A 10909-nucleotide genomic window follows, 5' to 3' on the forward strand; every position below is an offset into this window, starting at 1 on the left:
ATGTAACAAAGGATCTCGACCACTATAGACCAAAAAATTGATACACCTTTTTGTAGTTTCGTAGGAATTGACCATCCACTCAGAGCCAGTAAACACCTATGAAACGTCGGAAAATTTTTACGAGACTGCACGGCGCAACATCCTAAATGGCAACCATTTTCATACTCTTTGCCATAGAACCTAAATCTGACTATGTACCAAAACCTCCCAGTGACAGCCCTCTCATGTTTGATACTTATAGTTTCTCTTCATAAATATAGTTGAATAAGCTGAAGTCTGGATTACTGGCAGTCACTTTGTGACTGGAGGGCATATTTTGCATCCGACGTTCACAGTTCACAGTTCAAAACCCTTCCCATTCCCGTCCACAATCCATAGGTTCTTCACAACGCCTGTAAATGTACATTTCGGCTACCTGCTTCACAATAGCGTCGGAGAAGTTGCCGCATAAGCACGGCGTTACTTCCTAAATCTTCTTGTGGATTATTCTTTTGATTTTGGAAGTCCACAGATTAAAGCCCTTAGAAAAACACCGTATTGGATACGATGATCTTCGAATTGTATTTATTAATACAAAAAAGTTTGGAGCAGTCACCAATATCGTAGACGCAAACACGCATGCATAAACATTCCTTCCTTTCTCAGGGTATGCATTATAAAACAGTTTTATAAATTGTGAACGTAAATATACACGTTTAATTTCAGTGATTATAATATACACTGTGAGCAGGAGAGAGAAGCATTTATTTAATTTCCTCTTCTTTCTCTCTTTCTAATTTTTGTCTTTATTTTTTTCGATGTTTTCCCCCACCAAATTTATTCTTTACACCTTTCTTATTTTCACTTTATTTACACATTTGTCTCTCGGTATTCTGTCTTCCCTTCATACTCAGGACCCACCAACAGTACCGACTCAGATACCGAGAGCAGTATAATGTTATATTCTTATAACAGAGGGCAGCACGTTATACGTAGGATCCACATTCCAATGGCTTCGTTATTACGGACCTGACGACTAAGCCTGCAGCACAGCAGCTGATGACCTCACCGCTAAAATTTAGGTAGAATGAATGGCGTTTCGTGTCTTCAATTACGAGTCCTTTTTTTAATAATAAATCCCTCTGTTGAAACTCTTAACCTTGGTATATGGTCAGTGAACTTATAGAAAAAAGATACCGACATATTCCAAGTTGGACAATGACCTGAGAATCATGTTATAATCCATCATGGGTTTGGGTAATGGCAATTGGTCTGAATAAAAAATATGAAATATCGCAATAGCATAGCACAAAAGACTGCGTTATTCTCCACACTCTTTTGTATGTCTTCTTTGACGAGTGATGGGCCCGTCGCAAGATTACCTACACATGACATCACAACACAACCGGAGACAGACACACACACACCTGATGCGGGATTCGAGGCCACCCTCCCAATATTCGAGACTGGTAGATCAAGACCCACGTCCCAGACCGCGCAGCTACTACGACAAGCAAAGATACGGTTCCTACCTCAAAGAAAACACAATGCGTCTCCATTACAAACATCAATAATAACATTTAAAGAAACAAAAAAGATAGAAAAGTTGGCACACCTTAATACAGGCCACAGCTGCTTCTATTTATGCCCTTGACATTGAATCACTCTCATGCATCCGTCCAGTCGATTGAAAAATAACATATTCAGTTTAAATAAGTCGTAGCTCGTTAAATAGCCCAATAACTTATAAAAGAGCTACTTTTTTACCGACATGTAAATTACGAGCCGCTCGCTGTCTGCACCTACATATTCCAGTGGCAAAGCAGGAACGTACCGGGCTTTTATCAAATCCAATTTCTACAAACCTGCAATCAACAGTGGAACAATGACCTGTTCAAACAACGCGAAGTAATAAGGATCAGGACGACTGTTTCGTTCTGTGAAATGACAACATGAAAAACCACTCTTTCTTTGATCTCGCTCTGGGTTGTTGATCTCAGGGAAAAGTCTCTTGTGTCATCGCTGACAATTGAACTTACGATCCTGACTGAGTAGTCGCATGGTCTGAAACAACCTTCCCCTCCGGGCAATCGCCGGTGTAAACACTACAAGTGTGAAGAGACGAGAATGCCTCGTAATTCCAGACGGTGGCTGCCAGACCATGCCAGTTCCATGGCACCGATTGAAAGCAGGCAACACACTCGGCCCGAAGGCACAATTCAGGGACTCAGGGAAGCAAGGATCTAAATCTTATTACAGGAATTACAATTCCCCTACACAAACACATACGTTCCTCAGTGGTTCAGTTACAAAACAGTGTGGTCTATACTCTGGAATATGAACATCGCACTCCGCATTATGGAGGTTCCGTATTCGAATCTCAGCCCCGAGAATGGCCATCCTAAGTAAAATTCCCTCAGTCACTTGCTAGGTTGGCACCTCAAAATATGCCTCGGCCGGTTTCTCCCAAATCCTTTCTAATTCATAATTCACAATTACCAGACGATATATATAACCTGTGCAGTTGATAAGGCCTCACCAAATAACCCAACATATTCTGATTAATTTTACTATTAAAGCAGGCTAATGACTTAATTGGAGTTCTCAATGAATCATACGAGGTGCGATCGGAAAGTTTCAAGACTGTGTCAATAGAGGGCGAACCGGATGTAGCACGAGCTTCTGCCGCTAGGGGGTGCGGCCTACATTCATAGTGAATCAGTGTGCCAGCCGGCATCATCGAATCAGCATTTGTTTCTTAGTTACGGGCGTTTTGGTAGTGCATTACACCGACTCTCCTGCGATTTCGGAATGGCGTGGGCATCAAATTTTGCCAAAGACTCGCCAAAACGGCTACGGAAACCTATGAAATGCTAAAGCAAGCATTTGGGGAGTCCGCAATGGGTCGTGCACAAACTTTTGTGTGGCATTCACGTTTTAAAAATTGCCGAACCTCTGTCGATGATGACGAGCGTTCTGGACGACCATCTTCGAGCACAACGCCCGAAAATGTTACGAAGATTCGGCAGGCCATTCACGAAGATCGACGTCGTACCATCAACGACTTGTGCGACATTGTTGGGATAGGCTATGGGACCTGTCAGGTGATTCTAAAGGAAAACTCCACATGCGACGCATCCTGTCTGAGGACCAGAAGCAGAATCGACTTCTCGTTTGTCAGGAGCAAAAAGATCTTGCAAGAACCGACCCCAACTTCCTTTCTAAGCTCCGTGTGACTTCTTCCTCTTCCCAAAGCTGAAAATTCAGCTAAAGGAAAGGAGATTTGAGACGATAGAAGAGATTCAGGCAGAATCGCAGATGGTGCTTGACAGGCTGACAAAGAAAGATTTCCAGGGATGCTTCCAGGCTTGGCAGCGGCGCTGGGATCGTTGTGTTCACTCCCAGGGGAACTACTTCGAGGGTGATGGATGAATTTAATACCTGAGATAATTGTACGGATTTTTATACGCGCAGTCTGGAAACTTTCCGATCGCACCTCGTATACCACCAGCTTCGAGTGAAGTTTCTTTCTGTGAAAATAATTTAAATTATAATTATCGGTAATTAATCTTGGGTATATAATGCTTTCTACATTTTTTAAAATTACTTCTGAATACTTCCTAGGAAGACCAATGATTACCCGGCACCCATAATTTTTTTTTAAGTTCTTTTGCTTTGATTTCCCTGAAAATTGTAATTCCGAATTACGAAACAAATTTCTCTTCTTACGACGACTTGCAAAAGATCAATGAATGTCAGTTTTCAGAAGACCGGAAATGCAGGCTCAAGAAGTTGTTCCTTACGGATAGGTTATGGTTTAAGAAAAGCAACACATGGGAAGTTAAGTCAACAAGCTAATGAAGCACAAAAACAGAACTGGGAAATTCAGCGATGGTACCATAAGGCGTCTGTCACCCTTGAAATAGCACTAAAATTCCACTACTCAGCATACTTAAAATCTAGTGTCGTCATGTAACATTTATATAATTTGTGTTTCCACCAGGATGTTATGTCCTGTAACAAAAGTGGGCCGAATATGGTAATTGAAACCGTGAGGTGTTTATTTGAAACAGAGAGAAAGGCAAAATTTTCTTTACACTATTCATTTCCTACAGTGACAAATTACACAGCCTAAAAGCATTGAGTTGACACAACTTTATTCCGAAGTTTTCTTTTCAAGTCAAAAGTTGGTCAGAATAACAATTATCCCTTATTAATATTTATTTATTTATTAATGGTTTATTTAACTACGCTGTGGTGGAATGTGCAGACACACTTATAATATCGGCATTATATGCGTTCATTTTATGCACTTCGTACAAAAAACCCGTGATCAAAACCAGTCCTAACGGTAAAGGTATGGTTATTACCCTACTTATGCACGTTTTCTTGCAGGCTTGCAGCTTTACATTAACGCCCCCCATACATCTTAGGCACAGTAAAAATAGCACTTTACTTTATCGTCATTTCAGAAATTTGTAATACCACAAAGTGAACATGTTGTTTAAAATCACTTGTTCAGTTAGCCATAATAAAATGCGAGGCAAGAAAATTGCTGAAGAGGAGACAGACCGCACTGCCCAATTATTCACACGGTTTGCAATACAAAATTTTCGATTATTATCCAGTCAGACGTTCTGTGTATCAGCCTGTCAGAACACACCCACCAAAATCACTCCTTAATTACACTACTGGTGTAACCCCCCCTTCTCCAATGGCTTTCACCTTTTGGGTCAAGAAATGTATGAAGACTTCAGGGATGCCCATACAGCCAGTTCTGCCAAATCAGGCAGTCCACACAAATTCTCATTTCCAATAGCCTTCTGTTCCCTCATCAAACATAACACGAGACTTCGTTACGATTAGCCTCAAAATATATCTTGAACACAATTACGTTTATGCGTTGTTTGAAACAATTGCATTCAGAAAGAAACATGTCTTGTCGCCAGAAATGCTAAACAGTTTTTAATTAAATTTGGTATGTGAAACCCCCAAGAAAAATTATCAACGGAACTTAATTTCGAATCGAATAGGTCAAATGTACTACGTGACAGGAAGGTCAAACCAACTTTGATGACATTTCTTCAGAGACTATTCTTTAAACAAGTTTGTGCCTGATATACAATCCTGATGAAATTAAGGCCTACAACTTTTATTACAATGATCTGTACATGTTGGAGATTTCAATAAAACAACACACCCAAAACATTTGATGACTCCGTGCTGTGTAAATAGCTTTACAGTACTAACGGTCATTGTTTAAAACCTGAACTGAGTTTCGTCACTAATTTCGTTGATATAACTCCGCGTTATAAATATACTATTCACTAGATCATTTAATTCAATTCCTAGAGTTGCCGCTGGAATGGAAAATATATTATGTTATATATGTTATAATTATTATTTTATTTAGTGTTCTGTCTGACGACAGGTCCATATGAACAGGATCCTTCGATCCTTTTCTCGGACTGGGACCTGTTCATATACGTTCTTGGCAGATGATCCAGAAGTGGTTTGCCATTGCCTTCTTCTGTGTGTGAATGGAGTAATTGTTGGGATGCCACGGAGGAAAACTCCGTGTTGCTTAGACCACGGCCTTGCCCAACACAAGTTATAAATTCGGGCACCGCCGGGAATCGAACCCGAGACCCCAGGATTACAAGGCCAGCGTTCTAACCGCTAGACCACCGTGGCGGTCATATGTTATGATACTTGAACATATCTGACCGCAATAAATGTACACGAAATAGCAAATATGGCGGATGTCCTCTTGTCGTGTTTCAGAGGGTACCTTTCCACTGTTGTTTAGCATACGAGTAATTCAATACAATAAGGATTAAATAACCCTTCGGCAAGCTGGTAAGTTATCCTGGTTTTCGGACGCCCCTGAATAGATCTGGCCTCGCAAGAGACTGATGATCCGAACGAGATAATGGTAAAGAACTCACCATCTAGCAGTCATGAAGATAATATTCAGCGTCAGACGGCCAGGGTACTATCTCGGTCACCTTGAAAAAGTTGAAACTTTTAAAAAGGTGGTTCATGTCTTACGATTGGTTGCTTTGTTTGTACCTTCATTTGTTTATTCTCGTGGCCAATGGCCGTGAACACCTGCAAGCTCGTGGACTTCGCTCTTGAGTTTTTATTTTCTATTTTATGCAGCTGAACACCGCTTTAAAATGCTAATTGAACAGTGCAATTCGATTATACACTGTCCTCAGATTATCTCACCTCGAGGCATTTCGTGTTGGCTACAATCGCAATTTCCTTCAACAGGTGTCTGCAACTCGCATTAAATTATCAGAGTCATCCGGACACAGACCTAAAAGTCAAGATTTATGCCTGTCCATGTAGGATCTTAACCTTGGATCCTGAACGCAAACCATTTCCATGAATCAAAGTCGTTCTTGAGAATCTAAAAGTCACTCAGCTGGTCAATTCTCTGTTTTTTTTTGTAATACCCGAAGTTTCATTAACACCTTAACAAGAGACCGCTACTTGATTTCAGCCTGAGCCACCTTATATATAATTTTAGATTAATTTTAACATTACTGCTCCATCTACGTCTAGATTTTCTCAGTTGTCTATTTCTTTTCGTTTTTTTAATTACGTTTTGTGGTATGCATATCTCACATTACCGAGCGTGCTAAATGCCCCGCCAATTTTATAACCTGCATTTAACACTCCCCATAACATTTTTCGAAAGATAAATGATAAAGGCCCATTCTCCAAAATTAGCAAAAAAATAATTTCGTAGCAAAGAAAGTTAGATGGAAAGAGAAATGCACAACCGACAGGACACACGTACAAAATCGGACTGTAGAGCATTCAGAGTGAAAGGGGAGACACGAAGCCACTTCTTACTAATCTCGAGCTAAAAATTCAGATCTGTCATTAAACCGAGATCAACACTGATATTCTACCGGCCGCTGTCGTTAGCCTACGAAAAATTGTGAGCATCAGAAACAAAGGGAAATTTAAGTTGTTGGATTCTGAGGACACAAAGTCAGCCACTAGAGCAAATACACCAGCGTGGAGCAGACACGACATCCACTGCTGTACCCATTAACATTTAACGTGAAATTGTGGTCGACGTAATTTTAAGAAAATGTCAGTACGAAGCAGCAATCCAGTTCTGAACCTAGAACAGGAAGCGACAAGCTGTTGGACTATGAAGTGGGTCAATGCTAAGACATATTTGGAATTCCGTTATACTTCATCAAGCAGGTAACTCCAAACGCGACAAATAATCTCGATGTTCTTATGTCTTTACACCGTCAAATGTCTTAGTGGTAGGAATTTGTCGTTGTGAGATTTCATGTTTTCAAGGCGGAGAGTACGAAGTTGTTGGGCCGTGTAATCTGCTAGAAGTTTACATGACGCATCGACCCACAAAACAGCCATTTCCATTCTGTTCTTCCGCTTTCAAAACTTCAATTAGAAATTGTTTATAATTGTTTAATTTTAACCGTCTAATCACAATAAAATATTTTATTAAATATTAAAATATTATTACTACAATTAACATTTAATATTTAAAATATTTAAAATATATTAAAATGATGCTCTTTCTATCGAAATGTTCGATTTACATGATGATGCTCTAATTGTAAATCGAACATTTCGATAGAAAGAGCATCATTTTAATATATTTTAAATATTTTAAATATTAAATGTTAATTGTAGTAATAATATTTTAATATTTTAATATTTAATAAAATATTTTATTGTGATTAGACGGTTAAAATTAAACAATTATAATCATCACAATATGACGCAACATTATCATTTCAATTAGAAAATTAAATAATCCCAATATAACTTGACTTCACTGGAGGACTGGGCGGTTAACACGGTGATACTGTGTCCGGCTCTGCGTCGGGGAACACACCGACAGAACCGCGGACAAGAACAGATCATGATTGGCATAAATGACACTTTTACACGGATCTTACATCTCTTCACAGCATTTATTACTGCCAGTTGCAAGTACCAAACATTGCACAATAACTGAATCTTGAAATGAACTAGGCGCTGACAAGAAAATAAAACATATTATCGATGCTGGTGCAAACACACTATATCTATAATCGTAAAAAATTCCTTTTACAAACTACAAGACCATAATAAATAGAGTCGTTACCCGCGTATAATGACAACAAATGGAACGATGAACTCGCGTTTATGACGTTGCAACGGAGTGTTATGCCATGAAATATAGTTATTGATTTCAGTAGGCATACTAAGAGACGAAATTGTATGAAACAATGTAAATAATTTACCGAACACTTTCTTCGTTCCTTATAACATTATGGCCACATGGCGAATAGAAAACGATGTATATTTTTTTGTTACGGTAGACTAACTTTTACGTTAATTGTGATTTATAGTATTTCGCATAATGAGTAATAAATGTCAGACAGAATATTATAGAGAACAAGAAGTAGTTAAGACGCACGAATCACCATATTATTTTGTGTGATAGCTAGACATTTCTTTAAAGCAACTTTACCCATTTAACAGTCAGAATTAAGATAATAAGTAATGGATTTCAGTGATTCAGAGACATTTTTAAAGCGCATGTTTCCACTGTGACCTTGTATCAGACGCTATCCGAATCTCACATCCTGTTTCTTTTAAAACGTATAGATTACCTTCATATATTTAAATATATACATAAAATAAACGAACTTCCAAAACTACAGAATTTTGGCGAGGAAATCCCTTACGAAGATGCAGTTGCAACACCGAGAAAGGGATAGGAGTTTAACATGAGAACTATTTTTATTTATTTAGTGTTCTGTCTGACGACAGGTCCATATGAACAGGATCCTTCCATCCTTTTCTCGGACTGGGACCTGTTCATATACGTTCTTGGCAGATGATCCAGAAGTGGTTTGCCATTGCCTTCCTCTGTGTGTGAATGGAGTAATTGTTGGAATGCCACGGAGGAAAACTCCGTGATGCCTAGACCACGGCCTTGCCCAACACAAGTTATAAATTCGGGCACCGCCGGGAATCGAACCCGAGACCCCAGGATTACAAGGCCAGCGTTCTAACCGCTAGACCACCGTGGCTTAACATGAGGGCTAATATTTGCTAAATACATTGAGGGAACTGGTTCTTTCGTGTGCAGAGTGTCTTTGGTGTTAACTGTGCTAAGCGTTCGGGATCTCCGCTGAGAGACATTTTATCATTTAGCTACTTATAAATCAGACTGGGTTTAACTACCAAAAGTCGAGTGTCAGACTGGCGAAAAAATAGAATTGCTTTTAAATCAGGAAATGACACAGTGACATTACGATTAGAATCGATAAACAACGTGAATAAAACGATCTGGAAACTACTTCCTCCTCTAGATCGCTTTTCTTGCTGCATAAATGCCATAAGAAATCAGCATTTACTTTCGTCTTTCTTATGCACGGGTTGCAGGTGTCAAGATTCCTGCCTTTGTCTACACAGGGAAGAAGCCAAATTCTTTCTCGACCATACGCTCTGCTATGGCCACATCACATTGCATACGAGGGCGCTACTTGCAAAATAAACGAAGTGGGTCGATGGTTAGAACGTCCCCTTCATAGGTTTAATTTTAGTCCTGAGGTTCGTCGTGACTTTCCTCAGTTGCTTAAGTTAATGCTTACACAGTACCTCCAAATAAGCTTCCCGTCTACCATTCAAATCCCCCTTCACCAAATTAATCCACTCGATAAAGACTCGTTAAACAAACTAAGAAAGAGAGGAACACGGACGGAACAAAGGTACGGAGGTCTGTGATCACTTCTAAGCTCCGGCTGCTTTTGCCAACGACGGAAGACAGCCCCACAAAAACTGAAGAGACAACTGATAATGCAGATAAAAATTCCTCAGTGTTCGTCAGGAATAATACATCGGCCCGTTACTTGGTAATCGACATCACCGCTTGGCATGGTATTCTGTCGACTCATACCTGATATAAAACAAAATATACTCAAATTTGGGCTGACTGTTTCAAACGCGTTATCAGAAATTTTGTATCGGCCTGCATTATTTAACTTATTGAGATACAAATTTGTTGCTACAGGTTTCACGATGCATAAAATATTAACCGCATCGAAAAAATAATTACTTTATGTTACGTATTACGTATGTTGGGCAAGGCCGTGGTCTAGGCAACACGGAGTTTTCCTCCGGGGGCTTCCCCGGTTTCTCCGTGGCATCCCAACAATTACTCCATTCACACACAGAAGACGGAAATGGCAAACCACTTCTGGATCATCTGCCAAGAACGTATATGAACAGGTCCCAGTCCGAGAAAAGGATGGAAGGATCCTGTTCATATGGACCTGTCGTCAGATAGAACACTAATAATAATAATAATAATAATAATAATAATAATTTTATATGATGATGATTTTCTTTGAAGAAATAAGACGTTCGGTTTAAGCTTTATGCTTCCGCGAATTTTTAAGCGATTTAATTTAAAATGCAAGAAATTAACAAAACAATAATTCGCCCAATAACCTCAAGTGTAAGCCACATATTACGTGTTCACTTCACGCCCGTTTAATAACTGACACTGTTAATCTAAACAGAACTGACGTGAGACGAATTGAACAAGGACGAAGGACGAAGGACATGAAGCTTCGTCGAAGTCCTTACTCCGACTGTGGATCTGTCTGCGCTGGAACTTTACTTAAAGCCACACGCGATTAATCTTCATATGAAACTGCAAGAGAAGGAAGATTTTAAGGAAATTACAACAGAACAACTCGTGCTTAATTCCCCGGCGTTAACTCGAACATGATAGCCAGACTCTGACGTTCACAAGGTGTTCAGACACGCCTTGAACCGAAAAACGTTTGGACCACATTCAACTTTACGTTCGTCCATCTGAAACAACATTTGTGTACCCACTTACTTATAGACCCCAAACACTTGCATTGTTAATTTG

At 39.6% G+C, this 10909-nt stretch overlaps 1 protein-coding gene across 1 annotated transcript in view; it reads right to left on the bottom strand.

The window, feature by feature from the left end:
* Mmp2 (Matrix metalloproteinase 2) overlaps positions 1 to 10909 on the bottom strand; it is a 173347-nt gene that overhangs the window by 153466 nt on the left and 8972 nt on the right. The window lies entirely within an intron of this gene.

Source organism: Zootermopsis nevadensis, unplaced genomic scaffold (assembly GCF_977971745.1).
Source record: "Zootermopsis nevadensis isolate Lab colony 2312 unplaced genomic scaffold, Znev_1.0 Znev_ptg000010l, whole genome shotgun sequence".
Classification (NCBI taxonomy): Eukaryota; Metazoa; Arthropoda; class Insecta; order Blattodea; family Termopsidae; genus Zootermopsis; species Zootermopsis nevadensis.